Source organism: Mytilus californianus, unplaced genomic scaffold (assembly GCF_021869535.1).
Source record: "Mytilus californianus isolate M0D057914Y unplaced genomic scaffold, xbMytCali1.0.p SCAF_3, whole genome shotgun sequence".
NCBI classification, from domain to species: Eukaryota; Metazoa; Mollusca; class Bivalvia; order Mytilida; family Mytilidae; genus Mytilus; species Mytilus californianus.
Genome location: NW_026262679.1, coordinates 89,813,368 through 89,829,606, shown reverse-complemented (window position 1 = coordinate 89,829,606; position 16,239 = coordinate 89,813,368). Strand labels below are relative to the sequence as shown.

The 16,239-nt window shown below is 33.1% G+C and overlaps 1 long non-coding RNA gene across 1 annotated transcript; it reads left to right on the top strand.

Moving 5' to 3' along the window:
* Positions 1–14,548: 14,548 nt before the first annotated feature.
* On the top strand, positions 14,549–15,591 carry LOC127735356 (uncharacterized). Its single transcript, XR_007998325.1, has 2 exons — positions 14,549–14,729; positions 15,451–15,591. It is a non-coding gene; the product is annotated as an uncharacterized LOC127735356 (long non-coding RNA).
* The last annotated feature ends 648 nt before the right edge of the window (positions 15,592–16,239 follow it).

Sequence of the window (16,239 nt, the reverse complement as noted above, 5' to 3'; positions counted from 1 at the left end):
AAAGGGCAGAAAACAGCCGAAGGCCACTAATGGGTCTTCAACACAGCGAGAAAATCCCGCACACCGTGAGGCGGGCTTCAGCTGGCCCCTAAACAAAATGTGTACTAGTTCAGTCTATAATCATACCATATTTCAAATTATGGAATTCAAGTTTTCTAATCACCTTTACATCTGCAAAATGTATTATTTAAGCATGATTATTATAACTGTAACGGAAAACACAATTTATTTAATAACCTTGGCAAGGATTTGCACAATTCGTTGTAGTATATATCTGTTAAATTCGTGTTCTATGTAAAAACTTTTCTAAAAAAGTCTATCCTTCTTATTGCACCTGTGCTAGTTCCCCATTCATATATAACCCCGCTGGCCCCGTTATTACTGGTAACCTAAACATTGTCAATAACATTTCTCTGCGAAATGTGTTATCTAAAGCCCAGAAATATCATGAGTCTAAATCCATCAATTGCAAACACAACTTCAAAATACTGTTGGATTCAGTCGGAGATTATGCCAGGCAATGGGTTAAACGCGAGAAAGAAGACGTATATACTCTTTCCAAAAGGATCAAAGCTGTGAGGTTGTTGATACAAATCAGAATTAAAAAAAACTGAATGGTTCTATGAATACCCATGCTACATCAATTCTAAAGACCCAAATGTTCCAAAACACCTGTCCTATCTCCATGACAAATATGTTGTTGTCCCCGCAGATAAAGCCCCATACAACATCGTTTTTGTGTGTATATTACATTACATAAACTGCTTGATAAATGAACTAGGTATTGACAATTCACTCAAGAAACCCAACATATACCCCGACGACAATTACAAAGGAGGAAATCCTGGATAATCATAAGACTGTTCTATGCTCCTTTGGAATTTCAACGAAAGATGAAGAACTGGATCTTCCTTCACTGTATTGGATACATAAACTACATAAGTGTCCTTATAAACAATGTTATATTGGTCGATCTTCCAAGTGCTCTACGAAACCTCTTTCTAAATTATCATCATCAGTTCTATCAGCAATCAAAGCCGGGAATCAAAGTTATTGTGGAACTATCTTTTCCAGAGGTGGCGTGAATCAGATGTGGATACTAAAAAAATCCAAGGATGTGTTAGAGTACATGCAATCTAAGACTCCTTTGCCTTGCAATAGTATTAAAACATTTGACTTTTCTACACTTTACAAAAGTATTCCCTATTCCAAATTTAAAGACAAATGAAAAAGTTGGTCCTGCTTTGTTTCATAAAAATGAATGACCAACGTAGATACAACTGTTCTCTCACTAAATAATTCAAAATTTGTTGAATATGTTGAACGCATTTGTCCCATCAAACTTCAGATAACGGATACTACAGATACAGTTAAGTCTGCCTCATATCTATAGACAAAAGAGATGATTTCGGTTTCCCAATTGTGAACTTCTCATTTCTATGAAGTAACAAAATACTATTTATATATAGAATACAAACTGATTAACAAGCAGTGTCTTCATTTTGGTGGAGGACAAATGGTTTTCGCATAAATACAGCATATTAGTTAATAATCTGTTAGCTAAGGATTCTTTTGGCCAATTTTTGTAACTACTGCCACCGGACAAAAATGACCTATTATTCAAAATTTACGACAAATGGGACAATTTTTCGTTCCCTATTGTTAATTTTCCTTTTTTGGACAGTAATGTTCCTTTGGCTTCATCTTACGATTTTATATATTATAACTCGTTCGCAATGCCCATGTCTGTTGTTACGTTTTGGATTTCAATGAACGTAATCTATGTATTACTGGTAAATTATTAAGTCAAGGATTTCGTTTCAACAAATTACTTAAAACCCCCACTAAATTCTTCCATAGATATAAAGATTTGGTTTTGAAGTTTGGTTGTACCTGTAGAAAATTTATTTCAATCCTAATTTTTACAGAGATGTTGTTTACCGAGCCCGGAAATTTAGATACGATCAGGGTCAACTTATCGATCCGTTAAATAAACTTATTCTAAAAGTTTACCAATTCAACACTGTAGTTAGATGTTCGAATATTATCTTATTGGTATTGATATAGATTTTGTTATCAGTAAATTAAAATCAAACTTTATATACATATATATATATATATATATAAAAGAAGATGTGGTATGACTGCCAATGAGACAACTCTTCACAAGAGACCATATGACACAGAAATTAACAACTATAGGTCACCGTACGGCCTACAACAATGAGCAAAGCCCATACCGCAAAGTCAGCTATAAAAGGCCCCGAAATGACAAATGTAAAACAATTCAAACGAGAAAACTAACGGCTTAATTTATGTACAAAATAATGAACGAAAAACAAATATATAACACAGCAACAAACGGCAACCACTGAATTACAGGCTCCTAACTTGGGACAGGCACATATAGAATGTGGCGGGGTTAAACATATTAGCGGGTGCCCAAATCTCCCCTAACCTGGGACTATGGTGTAACAGTACAACATACGAACAAATTATAACAAAATGCTTCGCTGAGCCCAGCTGGATACGACCGCAGAGGTCCAACCCTGAACAGTTCGGGCGAAAATGGACACAATATTCGCACTTGATACAGGTCTGAATTTGGACTGTAATTAAATATTTGACACATAATAGGTTGCTGACACCGAATAACTGTAGTCAAAGAACTTAGAATTGGTTATATGATTTGAATTTATATTCAATTTTTCCTTTTGTGCAATATACTATGCTGTTGCGAATTGACCCCCCCCCCCCCCCCCCAAAAAAATAACCCCCCTTCTTTTTTTTGCTTTTGTGAAATACACTTTGCTGTTGCGTATTGACCCCCCCCCCCCCCCTCTAAAAAATTTTTTTTTTTATCCCCCCCCCCTTTTTTTTGCAAAAACACAATGGAGTTTAGAACCATAATTACCAATTTAAATACATCATAAAAGTCTTAAATAGATATTTTAAAAGCAGTGTAAGGGAGGTAATCCAACATTGTACAACATTGTACAATTTTGTTTTGGGATTACCTCCCTTACACTGCTTTTAAATTGTCCATTAACCAGAAAACCCTTGTTTTTTCCACTTTTTTGCCCCTAATTCCTAAACGGTTTGAGCCATAACCCCCCAAAACCAATCCTAACCATCCCTTTGTGGTATGGAAACTTGTGGTATAATTTCAGAGAGATCCATTCACTTAAACTAAAGTTATTGTGCAAAAACCAAAGTGTCTTCGGACGACGACGACACCAACGTCATACCAATATACGACCGCAAAATTTTTTTGCGATCGTATAAAAATGAGTTGAAAAAGGCTTAACTCATCAGATGGATGGCTGGGTACTTGTACATCCCAACAACAAAATGACACTAAGTACAGATCTGAGAGTACTCGCAGTTATGTTACTGACAGCTAGTTCAAAACCAATAATGACTAATAAAAAAAATCATGCATCTAAGACTAAATTATCAATCAGTACACATTCAACATCCAATGGATTTAGTGTAAAGAATGCCAAGATAAGGTATCGACAGATTTCAGAGCCATAAATGTGCATCATAACCACATCACAGCTTAAGGCCTCTTCTGAACATTTGAAAGTCCCTACTATGTATTGATTACCTAAACTACACTAAAAACCAGTAAAACATCGTTGGTCCTTTTGATTCTGTTGACAGTTTTGACTTTTCACTACACTTCCACGCAGTCTTATCAAAAACAAAAGTTTACCTATCTAATTAAATGGTCGTTTGGTAAATCTGAATGCAAATATATTTGCTGCAACTCATTTAAAGCCTTCTTCTCTAATGAGAAAGGTAAACTTTCCAAGTACTAAAAGGTACATACACGTATATGCGACTTGGTTAAAATGTCTCTACTTTTATAGATTGTATTCTGACTAGCAAAAAATTGTTATCGAAAAAGGTGTGGACACAGATCAGTATGGATAGTAATTTGTATTTTCATTGTTAGTATATGTTTTTCTCAACTGATTTTATGTATTGGTTGTGCCCCCCACCAGATGGTTTCTGACCTATTTCTATGTTTTCCTCAGCCCTGTGTTGAACTGTGTTCCACAGTGACAGTCATCTAGTGTTATTGGAATAAAGCATAATCAACAGTTCAGTAATCTTTTATAGATAGTTATCTCATTTATTAGCAAACCGCAACTATTCTTCGTTTGAAAAATATCAACTGTTTTTCCTTTTCGATAACTGAAAATGAACAGTTACTGTAACCCTCAAGGGGGTCACACAATTATTTTGGCTAGTCAGACTTTTGTCTGGTCCCATTTAGTTAAGAGAAATGAAGGCTTCAGAGCAAATGCAATGTGATTTTCATTATAATTAATATTTCTAAGGGGCATAACTCTTTAAAAATATTTGATCAGCACTTATTTTTTGAAAGTGTCAAAGACATTGCAGATTATTTGCTGATATACAACTATAATATAAGTTTCATAAAATTCTGACAATGTAATTTTCCAAATAATCAATATTTCCAAGGGGCTTTACTCTTTTAAAAATATTTGATCTGCACTGATTTTTGAACTCGTCAAGGATATTGATGATATAGACCTATAATATAAATTTCATAAAAATCTGGCAAGAATTGTACACATTAGAGCACTCATGAGGCAATTTTCCATATAATCAATATTTCCAAGGAGTCACTTTGAACTTGTCAAAGACATTGCCTATAGTAACCTATGATTTAAGTTTCATAAAATTCTGGCAAGAACTGTACACGAGGGCGCTAACAATGCAATTTTAAATTTATTTAATGTTTCCAAGGGCCATCACTCTTTTAAAAATAATTGATCCGAACTGATTTTTGAAATAGTGCAAGACATTGCTTATATAAACCTATGATATATGTTTCATAAAAATCTGGCAAGAATTGTACAAATGAGAGCGCTAACAATGCAAATTTTCCATATAATTAATGTTTCCAAGGGGCATAACTCTTTTGAAAATAAATGATTGGCACTGATTTTTGAACTTGTCCAAGACATTGCTGATATAAACCTATGATATAAGTTTCATTAAAATCTGGAAAGAATTGTACATACATGTGAGAGCGCTAACAAGACTGGACAGACGCAGCAAAGATGGACAGACAGACAGACGGACACCCGGTATTTCTAAGTCCCTCGCAAGGCGTTGGGCAGGGAGAAAAAAAAGAGATGATACCTATGTGTCAATTGAAAATCATAAGTCCAATATTAAGACAACAAAATAGTTTAAACAAAGAAGGTCAATAGAATATACTTGGCATCATTTTCTTACTTATTTCACTAAAAATCATAAAAGAATTATTTTCAATTTTAAAAACCACCCCTTTCGGTTCTCAAATTCTGAGGAATAAAATGTACATCTTCTAAGATACTTCTGACAATCAAGTGATCACAATCACTCATGGTATAAAGACTGGGAGAGTTGTGTGAATAATTTCAAGTCATATTTTAGTCTTTAAATACAGGGGCTATCTGAATTTTTTTAAAGGCAACAAAAACAAAAAATTGGTTTTAAATTATCTATGAATCATTCCTATTATATTCTAAGTCAGGGAACAGTATATATGTTCCTGTCTAAATCTGCATGCCAAGAGATTTCCCAGAAAACCTTTGCAATTTGGGGTATGAAAAGTAATGGCAATACCTTGCATGACCTTAGCTAATAGGTATGTATACAGAAAGTATTATTTCTTTGTGTAATCTTAATTCTTTTAATTAATTTCTTAGAAAATGGAGGAACTTTCTGTCAAGACTCCCAATGCTAGGTTGAAGTAATATAAAACAATATTAATTTTAATATAAAATGTTATCACAGAGATATGTCACGCCTTTTTGTAATTTTGATAATGCAAATGTTGAAATTAAAATAGCAATACTTTAACATGTAAGTTATGCAAATATTCAAAGTCGATGAACCATGACTGAAGGTACATGGCTAAACAATCTCCATGGAATGAGATGTGCCAATGCAAATACAACTGCATACCAAATACCATTGACTTATTATAAGTCGTTCCCTTTAAACAAACCTAAACACAAACATTAACTTGTAAACTATGTAAAAGTTTCAAAGTCAATGAACCATGATCAGGGGTGGGGCTATATAATCTCCATGAAACAATACTTGCAAATGCCAATAAATTTGCATACCAAATACATTTATCATTGACTTAACATAAGCAGTTCATCTTAAACTGATCTAATCACAAACTAATACATGCAAACTAAGCAAAAGTTTCAAAGTAAATAGACCATGACCGAGGGGTGGGGCCAAATATTCTCCATGGAAATGAGATGTGCTAATGCTTATACAACTGAACACCAATTAACATTGGCCTACCACTAATGGTTCCCCTTGAGCTGACCTAATCACAAACTAATACATGTTAACTTAGCAAAATTTTCAAAGTTTATAGACCATGACTTAGGGGGCGGAGCCAAAAAATCTCCATGGAAATGAGATATGCCAATGCCTATACAACTGCATACCAAATATCATTGACCTACCACTAGTGGTTCCCCATAAATTGACCTAATCACAAACTAATACATTTAAACTATGAAAAGTTTCAGTCAATAGACCTTGACTGAGGGGGCGGGGCCAAATAATCTCTATGGTAATGAGATGTGCCAATGCTTATACAACTGCATACCAAATATCATTGACCTACCACTAGTGGTTCACAATGAACTAGACCTAATCACAAACTAATACATTGTTGAAGCCGCCGTCGCCAGAAACAGCATACCTATGTCTCGTTTTTTGACTCTGTCAAGGCGAGACAAAAATGGTAAATCCAATGTATTTGTTATGGTTCTTGGTTTCTAGGATAAGTGAGTTACTATTAATTGTGTAGACTAGAAATGAAAAATATATCCCAGGAATATTTATGTTTCAAACTTTTTAAAGTGTAGAAAATTATGAAATGTGAACTTTTTCAAATGTCAATAAAAATAGGAGCATGCAGTTTTTAAATTGTGGCATAAAAATAGAGCATAATTTCCATTAACACGAAATTCAGATTTAACATTTAATGATGAACAATGTAACATAATTTTACAAGTCTGTTAGGTCTTGTTAGCCTTTTCCATCTACATTTATAAATACATATGCAAATGAATGGTCATTTGTACTTGGGACTCTTCAGTAGGCAGTACAGATGGTTGAATAAACACCTGGGGTCATATCAAGTAGTGTTTTTATAGTGTATTTAATTGAAATTTCTTTTATTTCTTTTCCTGAAAGAAGAAAAATGTTGGTTCAAATGGAAATAAAATGTTTTAATCTCCCTAAACATCTAAAGTTATGCTTTAATAATACCTTGTGCTGACAGCTATAGTAACTGAGTTTGTTTTCAAGAATGTTTCAACTATCTTACCTTACAGTTTATATAGTATGTAGATATATATTGTCGGTTTTCAAATCCTAATTTCATACAGAGTGCATTAATGCATAACTATGAACTGAGCTCAATGCAAAGAACTTTAGTATAAAACTTAGACAGAGTGCTCAATCCAGTGATATACTTTGTAATACTGGCCATATCCTGAATTCTTAATGACTGTTCTGTTACCAAATTGCATGGAGATCCTGAAAAAAACACAATGTATAGTTATTTTGATAGATGTAAAACCAAAAGGCAGTGATAGTGAAAATATTCTGTACATAGCTAGTAAACACTATGTGCATAAATTGATATACATGTATATGTATATGTTAAATGCTTTCCATCGCTCTTTTTGACATTTCAGCTGACTTCAACCTTTAATTCTATATTAACAGGTTAACAAACATTTTATGCTAAAAAATGTCAATGTCTATAACAGTGATCACTACAGATATTTGTTTAGGGTAGAGTTAAAAAATCAAAGTGATCTGAAATCACTGATGGAAAGATTGGAAGAATTGTGTGTAGAATTTCAATCATATATTGCTCTTCCATAGCAGTGGTCGTGGACAAGAAAAACTTGCTATAGCACTATTGCATATTTGTTAGTTACATTGCTGCAGATTTTTAGAAAGATAATCAATGTTTCGGTGCATAAAATAGCTTAATAGAGTTCAATGTAGGTTAGTCACTAGTTTGCATAATACATGTAACTTCTTTTAAAGTGCAACTTATATTTCTATTTCTTTTAACAGAAGAAATTACCTAATTAAAGAAATATGTACTTTCTCATTAAACCTGGGACCAATGGATAAAAAGATTTGAAACTAAGTCCTTTTTTTTATCACCCAAAATTTACATTTATCTTATTTTTCGTTTAATGCAGTGTAAATCAAAAGTTGTATATAGTATCATGATTAAAATCTACAGAGTGGCTATTTGTCTGGCTACGGTAATGCACATGTTACTTTATCACCATGTGCGTGCGCACGTGTAATATTATCTTCAGCAGCACCAGGGGGACGCGTGTAATCCGATCACTGATGTTGGGATCATGGCTGAAAACGGCGGTATCAATGTTTGTGATACATTATCCAGTTATCAGAACTTGTGACACGAGAATTCGAAAGTATGATCTAATTTTATAAAAGGGAATCTTTAAGAACAATTGAAATCGCAAGAAAAAGGGGAATTTAAAGGTAAACTATCATTTGAAATTATTTATTAAAATTTATTTACAAGTGCAAATAAAAACATGTCATTTAATTTACTGAATGAGCTGAGCCTTGAAAGATTCAGGACTCGGGGCAGAGACCTTACAGTTGGGCAAGGTGTTCCACACTCTGATCATTGCTGATTGTTCTAGGATAGAACGACTCCTTCCTAACTGTTGGTTTGCATGATGATATTCTGAATGCTTTTACGTTGTTATTTCTGGAAGGGCGTTCATTTGGTATCAGCTTATTTGATGTATCAATGTTCACATAGTTGTTATTAACATGATTAAGCTTATATTATACATCATTAACAACAGACTCTGTTTTCTTCGTTCTTGTAGGGTAGTCCATTCTAGATGTTCAAGCATGTTACTAACAGATGAAGTGTTGTGATATCTGTTGGTAACATACCTTGCTGCCTTTCTTTGAACCATTTCCAATCTATGGATATTATTTTGTTGGTATGAGTCCCATACTGCACTGGTATATTCCAATGTTGGTCTGACAAGGGACACATATATGCTTTTTCCTTTATAGACTTATTGGAGATGTTTAAGTTCCTTTTCAGAAAACTGATGGTATTATTTGCTTTGGAGCAGATGGTGCTTATATGTTTACCCCATTTTAGATCTGATGCAATGGTACATCCCAGGTATTAAGTTGATGTGACATGTTCAAGGTTATGGCCATGTAGTGTGTAACTGTAGTTAGCTGGAGTTCGCTTCTTGGAGATGGTGAGTATGTTACATTTATCAGGATGGAACTTCATGAGCCATTTCTACTCCCATTCAGCTAGTTTGTAAAGGTCCCTTTAAAGGTTTGCTGAATCTGCATCGGATGAGGTTGTGACATAGGCAATAGTGTCATCAGCAAACAGTCATACAGTTGATTGAATCCCCTGGAGCATGTCGTTTACTTAGTATATAAAACAGAAATAGACTAGGTCCTAGGACAGATCCTTGTGTTACGCCAGACTCTACAGGTATGGAAGTTGATGTTATACCCTCCACCACTACTGACTGTATTCTATCACTGAGGAAGTTCTTTATCCACTCATGAATTTGTTTTACCTGTTATCCCATAATAATTAAGTTTGTAGATGAGAAGCCTTATCAAATGCCTTGAAGAAATCCATTACAAGGCAATCTGTCTGTTCCTTGATCTAAGTTATTAGCTACATCATCGATAAATTCAATTAGTTGTGATTCACATGATAGGCCCCTCTGAAAACCGTGTTGAAGTGGATACATGATGTTTTGTGTATCAGCATGAGACATAATATGACTAGTTACAATATGCTCCAATAGTTTGCATGATGTACAGGTGAGAGAAACTGGTCTATAATTAAATTGGATCGTATTTCTTCCCTTTCTTACACACTAGACAGATGTTAGATGATTTCCAAATTCCTAATTTTTCTATGATTCAGTATGGATTCAAAATTAAAATGATGGGACTATAAAGTAAATAAGGATACATCTACAAAATAAACACAGAATGGAAATTTTGTCTGGATCATAATTGACCAGGTTGGGAACAAACCCTCTATGTGGTGTTTATACCTGTATAGACAATGAGAGAGGGATAAACCTTCTATAGAGGGATAAAATTATCCCTCTATAGAAGGATATATTTGTTTAGACTGGATATAAAGCAAAACATGGCAAATGCGCATTTTCTACTTATTATGGCAGTAACCTGCAACATTTGATGCACAAATTGGTGTACTTAATTTAATATGCACATGTTTACTGCTACACTGACTGAATATACAATCTATTGTTCATCATAATTGAAAGCTGAAATGATCAGGTACATTCCACTCAGTTATGCCTCAATGAACAGATTTCTATTGTTAGATTTAACATAAAATTTAAAGGTCAACTGTCCCTATTGTTGATGATCAGGTGTTCAGATAGGTACACAATAGATTGCATGTTCTGTCACTTTAGCAGAAAACTTGGCATCCCAATTGTTAGTAAAGTGCAATAATTGACACATATATATGTAATGTACCTTCTTGTATTTATTTTATCATTGACAATCAAAATTATTCCCATACACTGCTACTTTTGCATAGGTACTATTTCTGTACTAAAAATCTGTAGTACTGGAAATTCACTTTTAATATTTAGTACTATTTCTTTACTTTAAAATTATTGTAATATTTAGGTACCTGTATTTTACAGTACTTGATTTGTACTATAAATTTTGGTACAGAAATAATACCAACAGTGATCACAATATTCCATGTTTGAAAATTCTAACTTTAAGAGATTTGAAATAGACAAACTTTAAAAATGCTGAAAATGTAACAGTAAAAACCAAAAATCTGTAGTACTTAAATTTCAAGTACAAATCAAGTACTGTAAAATACAGGTACCTAAATATTACAATAATTTTAAAGTAACAAACTAGTACTGAATATAAAAAGTAAATTTCCAGTACTACAGATTTTTGGTACAGAAATAGTACCTATGCAAAAGTAACTGTGTATATATTATCATACGCATGATTATATTTAAGTATTTTTTCTATTTCGTATTATGAAAACTTGGGTTTGTCATTTAGCATCATCCCTTACATCTTACAATATGTATCAACCCCTTCTGCAACAGGCACGATGTGACATACCAGGTTTGTGCATCTGCTCATAATATCATACCCAAATTTTCTATTTACATTCATGTATACCATGTGCGTCTATCTCCCACCTTACCATGCAGCACCGTCCCTTGGTGGCTTTTGCAGTTAAGTTAAATATCCAATACATCATACATGTGACAGAGTTGTCAAGTCACAACTGGAGATTTGAAAATTTTCAGCTGGAGTTTGGGCCTCATAACTGGAGATTTTTTATCAGCATATTTATCGATGTTTTCTGTGTTCATTTTGATGATAAAGCTACATATTTCCCCTTTTTTCAGATAACAGTATTACTATATATGTATTCTCTCTGTATTGTACAGTAACTATGTGAAATATTTATCAACACCAAGGTATACTATTTGTATGTGATTTTTCCTTTACTCATCTTTGTCATCTATCATAGTGTGTTCCTCTATTCCAATCTCATATTATGGTATATGTGTTTCTCTTATGGTTGTGGTCTGTTATCTATTTCTTGCATGAAGAGATATTTCTCGTATCACACTGCACGGAGTGTGATATGAAAAAGTGATACGAAAATATGCGTTAACCTGATTGGCTTATTCAGCACCATGAGACGATATTACGACATTTCCATTGGCTAATCGTTTAATCATTGATAACTTTCAAAGGTTAAGACGATGTACATTTCGTCAATGGCAACAGACATATGTGATTTCTTCATTAATATACAAAACATTCACACTTTTCGCCTGAAAATCTTCTTTTTGTCAAATTTTATTTCATTCTGAAGCGTACAAAAAGTTTTAAAATGTCTGATGTTCAAGTTTGACATCGGAACATGACATATGACGTCATACTGGTATGAGTCAAAGGCTAGATCAACGATTCGTGGAATTTTAAATTTTGAAAGTGTTGACCATACATGCCATAAGAGAAATAGAGTTAACAACTTGTGAGAATTGGTTATCGCTTGATATCAACTCTCGTTATTTAATTTAAATAGCAATAATAAACTTGGCGAAAGGCTCATTTATTATTATATTGAAATTAAATAACTCGAGTTGATATCAAGTGATATCCAATCCTCACTCTTATGAAACCTATAATTATTAGTGTTATTTTTTTAATCTTTATTCTTTATAAGTGTTATTCCATTTTTCTAGCTATTAGACATTATGTTAGATGTTATTTCGATCTAGTCAGATTTAGCATAAACACTGACTTTTTAAACATTGAGAAGAAGTATAGATCTCTCAAATAATTTTCAAAATAATATTTTTTTATTTGTCCTAAGACTTTTAAAATCATTAAATTACCATCCTTATTTGATTCTTTGTTCAATTTGTATTTCATTTATATTTTTTTACCAATTTTCATTATTTTAAGGAGGGTAACTTAAAACATGATAAAACAAGGGAAGTTTCTTTTAAATGTTTTCAAATACACAAAGCTTTTATTACATAACGGCAGTTAGCTGAGGTAAAAATCGTTAATTTATAATGGTATGTTTGACACACAAGCTGTGAAGTGAAGCCATATAATTATACAAGTTCTTTGATTTACAGGTAAAAATTACTTTCATCATGTTCATCAGTGACACAAAAACGTAATTAATGTTGACATCGATGGTAATAAAAAATAGAGACTGACAATTTTTTTGGTGTTGAAATTTAAAAAAAAAAAACAGAAGGATTTTAAGTATTTACGGGAGGGGCAGAAGAGGGCTCAAAAATCGGGAGATTTTGACTCCCGCCGGAAGAATCACATGTTTGAATACATTGCCAATTTCTTTTAGGAACTTTTTCATGTTGGGGTGTACCGCAGAGGAGGGAAACACTGTTGAACGTATATTTATATATATTTATATATATGTGTGTTGTTCAAGATGTTCAAACTGCTTTTTCTTTTCTTTGTATATGTACATGTATACTAGACAATTGTTGTTTCTTTTTGTTATTGTCTTATTATAATGTCTTATATTGTAGTATGCTCCTTTTGAGCCCATTTAATGGAAATAAAACATCAATAATGCTATAGATTTTAGCCAATATAACTACTACTAAATAATGCCATTTTGCCATCTTCCTGCTTTAAATCCAGTCTAAACAAATATATCCCTCTATAGAGCGATAATTTTATCCCTCTATAGAAGGGTAATCCCTCTATATACAGGTATAAACACCATATAGAGGGTTTGTTCCCAACCTGTTGACAAAAATATATATACTGATATACGTAGGTTAAGAAACTGTCAAAATAGATGCAATTTGGGTACCCTCACGTTATATGTATTGTCGCTAAAGGATTGAGGTCTATAAACTCTTGAGAGGACATTCCAAGTACCGTAACATCATATATATCCAATACACTGTATCTCAGATCAGAAGCGTATCTTTTCTGTAGATAACGATGCAAGACATTACAAGAAAATTTTCTCACAGAAACATCCATGAAATCACTTTGTACATTATTGAAATTTGTAAATGAATAAACCACTATGACCATTAAAGAAATTAATTATTATTTCCAAAACTTTTCTACAAATGGGGTCGCAGAACAAGCCAGTTGTAGAAAACATTTATTAAAGCAAAACAAAACAAAAAATATACCGACAAATTATATATTACGGCGTATAAAAGTGGTTCCTTTATTATACCGTTTTGGTCATTTATTGCTTTTAAATCTTGTTTGGGTTTTCAGATATATTGGGAATGATTCTTTGCTACTACTTTCTCAAATAAAATAATGCGTGTGCAGTGTTCGACGATAGCCGAAAAGAACGACGCATCAAAAGTCAAATATAAACCAGTTTATTTCCTTATTAAAGTGCATATACTGCAGAATAAAATATAGCGGTCATCCAAAGCTGAGACTAACACATATATGAGTCAAAATAAAAAAATGTCTAACTTCCTGTCCGAAGCGTTAACCTATCTTTTGTGCCAAATTTCAATATCAACTATAGAGTTATAGTCGCCGTCATGTAAAATTGGCACCGTGTTTTTTGTAGAAATTTTTTTAAATATCAGCCGCGTTCACTCGAGATGACGTTTTTCAATAAGCGGACTAAAAATCCTTTCCAAATATCCACTACTGTCCTACCTTTTATTGTGTTTGCACTGTATAATCCTGACCTTCACATTATTCAAGATTATTTACATTGTTAATCCGCCATCATGGTTTCTATGAGGATCCTTTATTTACATAACATTCGTTACTCTCCGGCAATATCCGTGTCATTGATGTGATAGTTTCCCGCGCTTTTTACATGTAAACAATAACACGAGTTGTGTAATCGACAAGATAAATATGTTACCTGAATACTGAGACTACTATAACACAGAGATTGGTCACTTCCCGTACTGACCAGTCAAACAGTAATTAATTGTAAGTCTTCGATCACGTGACTCGCAATGATTGACAAGAAAGATTCGACCGCCATTTTTGACAGCGAAAGAGAAAATAATAATTAACAAATGTGGATTTATAAAGAGTGTTATGTTCCGGTAAGTGTGAATATAAGATTTGACATGTTCATAAATGTTGGTTTATAAGCACTTTAAATAAAATAAGTGCAGTTATAGACTTGAATTTACCGACCAAACCGGAAAGTAACCTCGAGTTATTACCAGTCCGTGGGACAGGGTCAATGAGCAACTCACCCATAACTTACATTCAGATGAACAATCTGTTTTCCGGATAATGTATGTGCAAGCCTTAGTAATTAACCGATGTAATGATGTAAAATTTGTAATTATATGAAATTCCAATTTTTCTGTATCAGTAAGTTCCCGCTGCAGAACTGAGAAACATACGAGACAAGTTGCACACACACAACATGAGGTCTGATGGGTGAATTTGTATTGTTAGTGAAAGAAATTTAGATTTATATTTGGTTCCCTTGATAATATATATGCAGTCTATACATGCTAGTATAATAATATTATGCAATGAAAATGTGTCACCATGTGAAATACCAGTACATCATGAGTTCCTAAATAGACGTATTTTTTTTAAAATAATTGACCCAAACATGATGTAAAAAGTACATGCACCTTTGGTCTGCATCCTTTATCAGTTTAACTATTTTGATCCATATTGACATGATTGGTCAATTACTGCTGAGTCTCAAGTCTCAGATTACTGTCTTAAAAATTAATGAATTGCCTATGCTATAAACTTGACAAAGATTATTTCTTTTTATTTATAATATATTCTTTATTGTAGGAATACCCCCAGAAAGAAATCACGCATTAGAAGAAGGGAAAAGTACTACTGGAGAAAATGACTTTTTTTAGTATTTTTTTTAATTTCATTGAATTTGTCATGCTTGTCTTACATGGAGAAATAAATATTTAAGTCTTTGAATATACATTTTTATTATTATATACATTAAAACTAAGACAGGAATGCAGAAATTCACTAACACACTCAGTTTGGATAACAGTTCAATGAAAGAAAGAAAACAAGTAACCACACATCTTTATATATTAAAGGAATAGCCACTTGAAGCAAACTTTAAGGAGATTTTTATATATTTTTGCTAATGATCATCAGACAACTCCTTTAGTCCAAATGAAGTTCAATGAAGTGGATGTAAGTTATTGGAATGCACCGTAATTACCTTCAACAATGAGAAAACCTATACCGTGCAGTCAGCTTCAAAAGTCCCCGACATGGAAAATACATAACAATTCACTAGAGAAAACGAAGTGTCTACAATAACAAAGCAATTTACGAAAATTCAAATATGACGGACATGAACCAACAGCAACCACTGAATTACAGGCTCCTGACTTGAGACGGGCACATAAAGAATGTGACAATGTTAAATATTTTTAGGCGCTCATCACCACCACTAGCATGGGACATTGGTGTAACGACATAACATAAAAACAAACTTTAAACATAATTTGAAAATAGTTCATTTCGGTTTAATCAGGCTGACTGTACATGAAATATTTGCCATTGACAAGCAGTTGTGAATCGAAGTTGAATTTACAGAAAGGTGACATC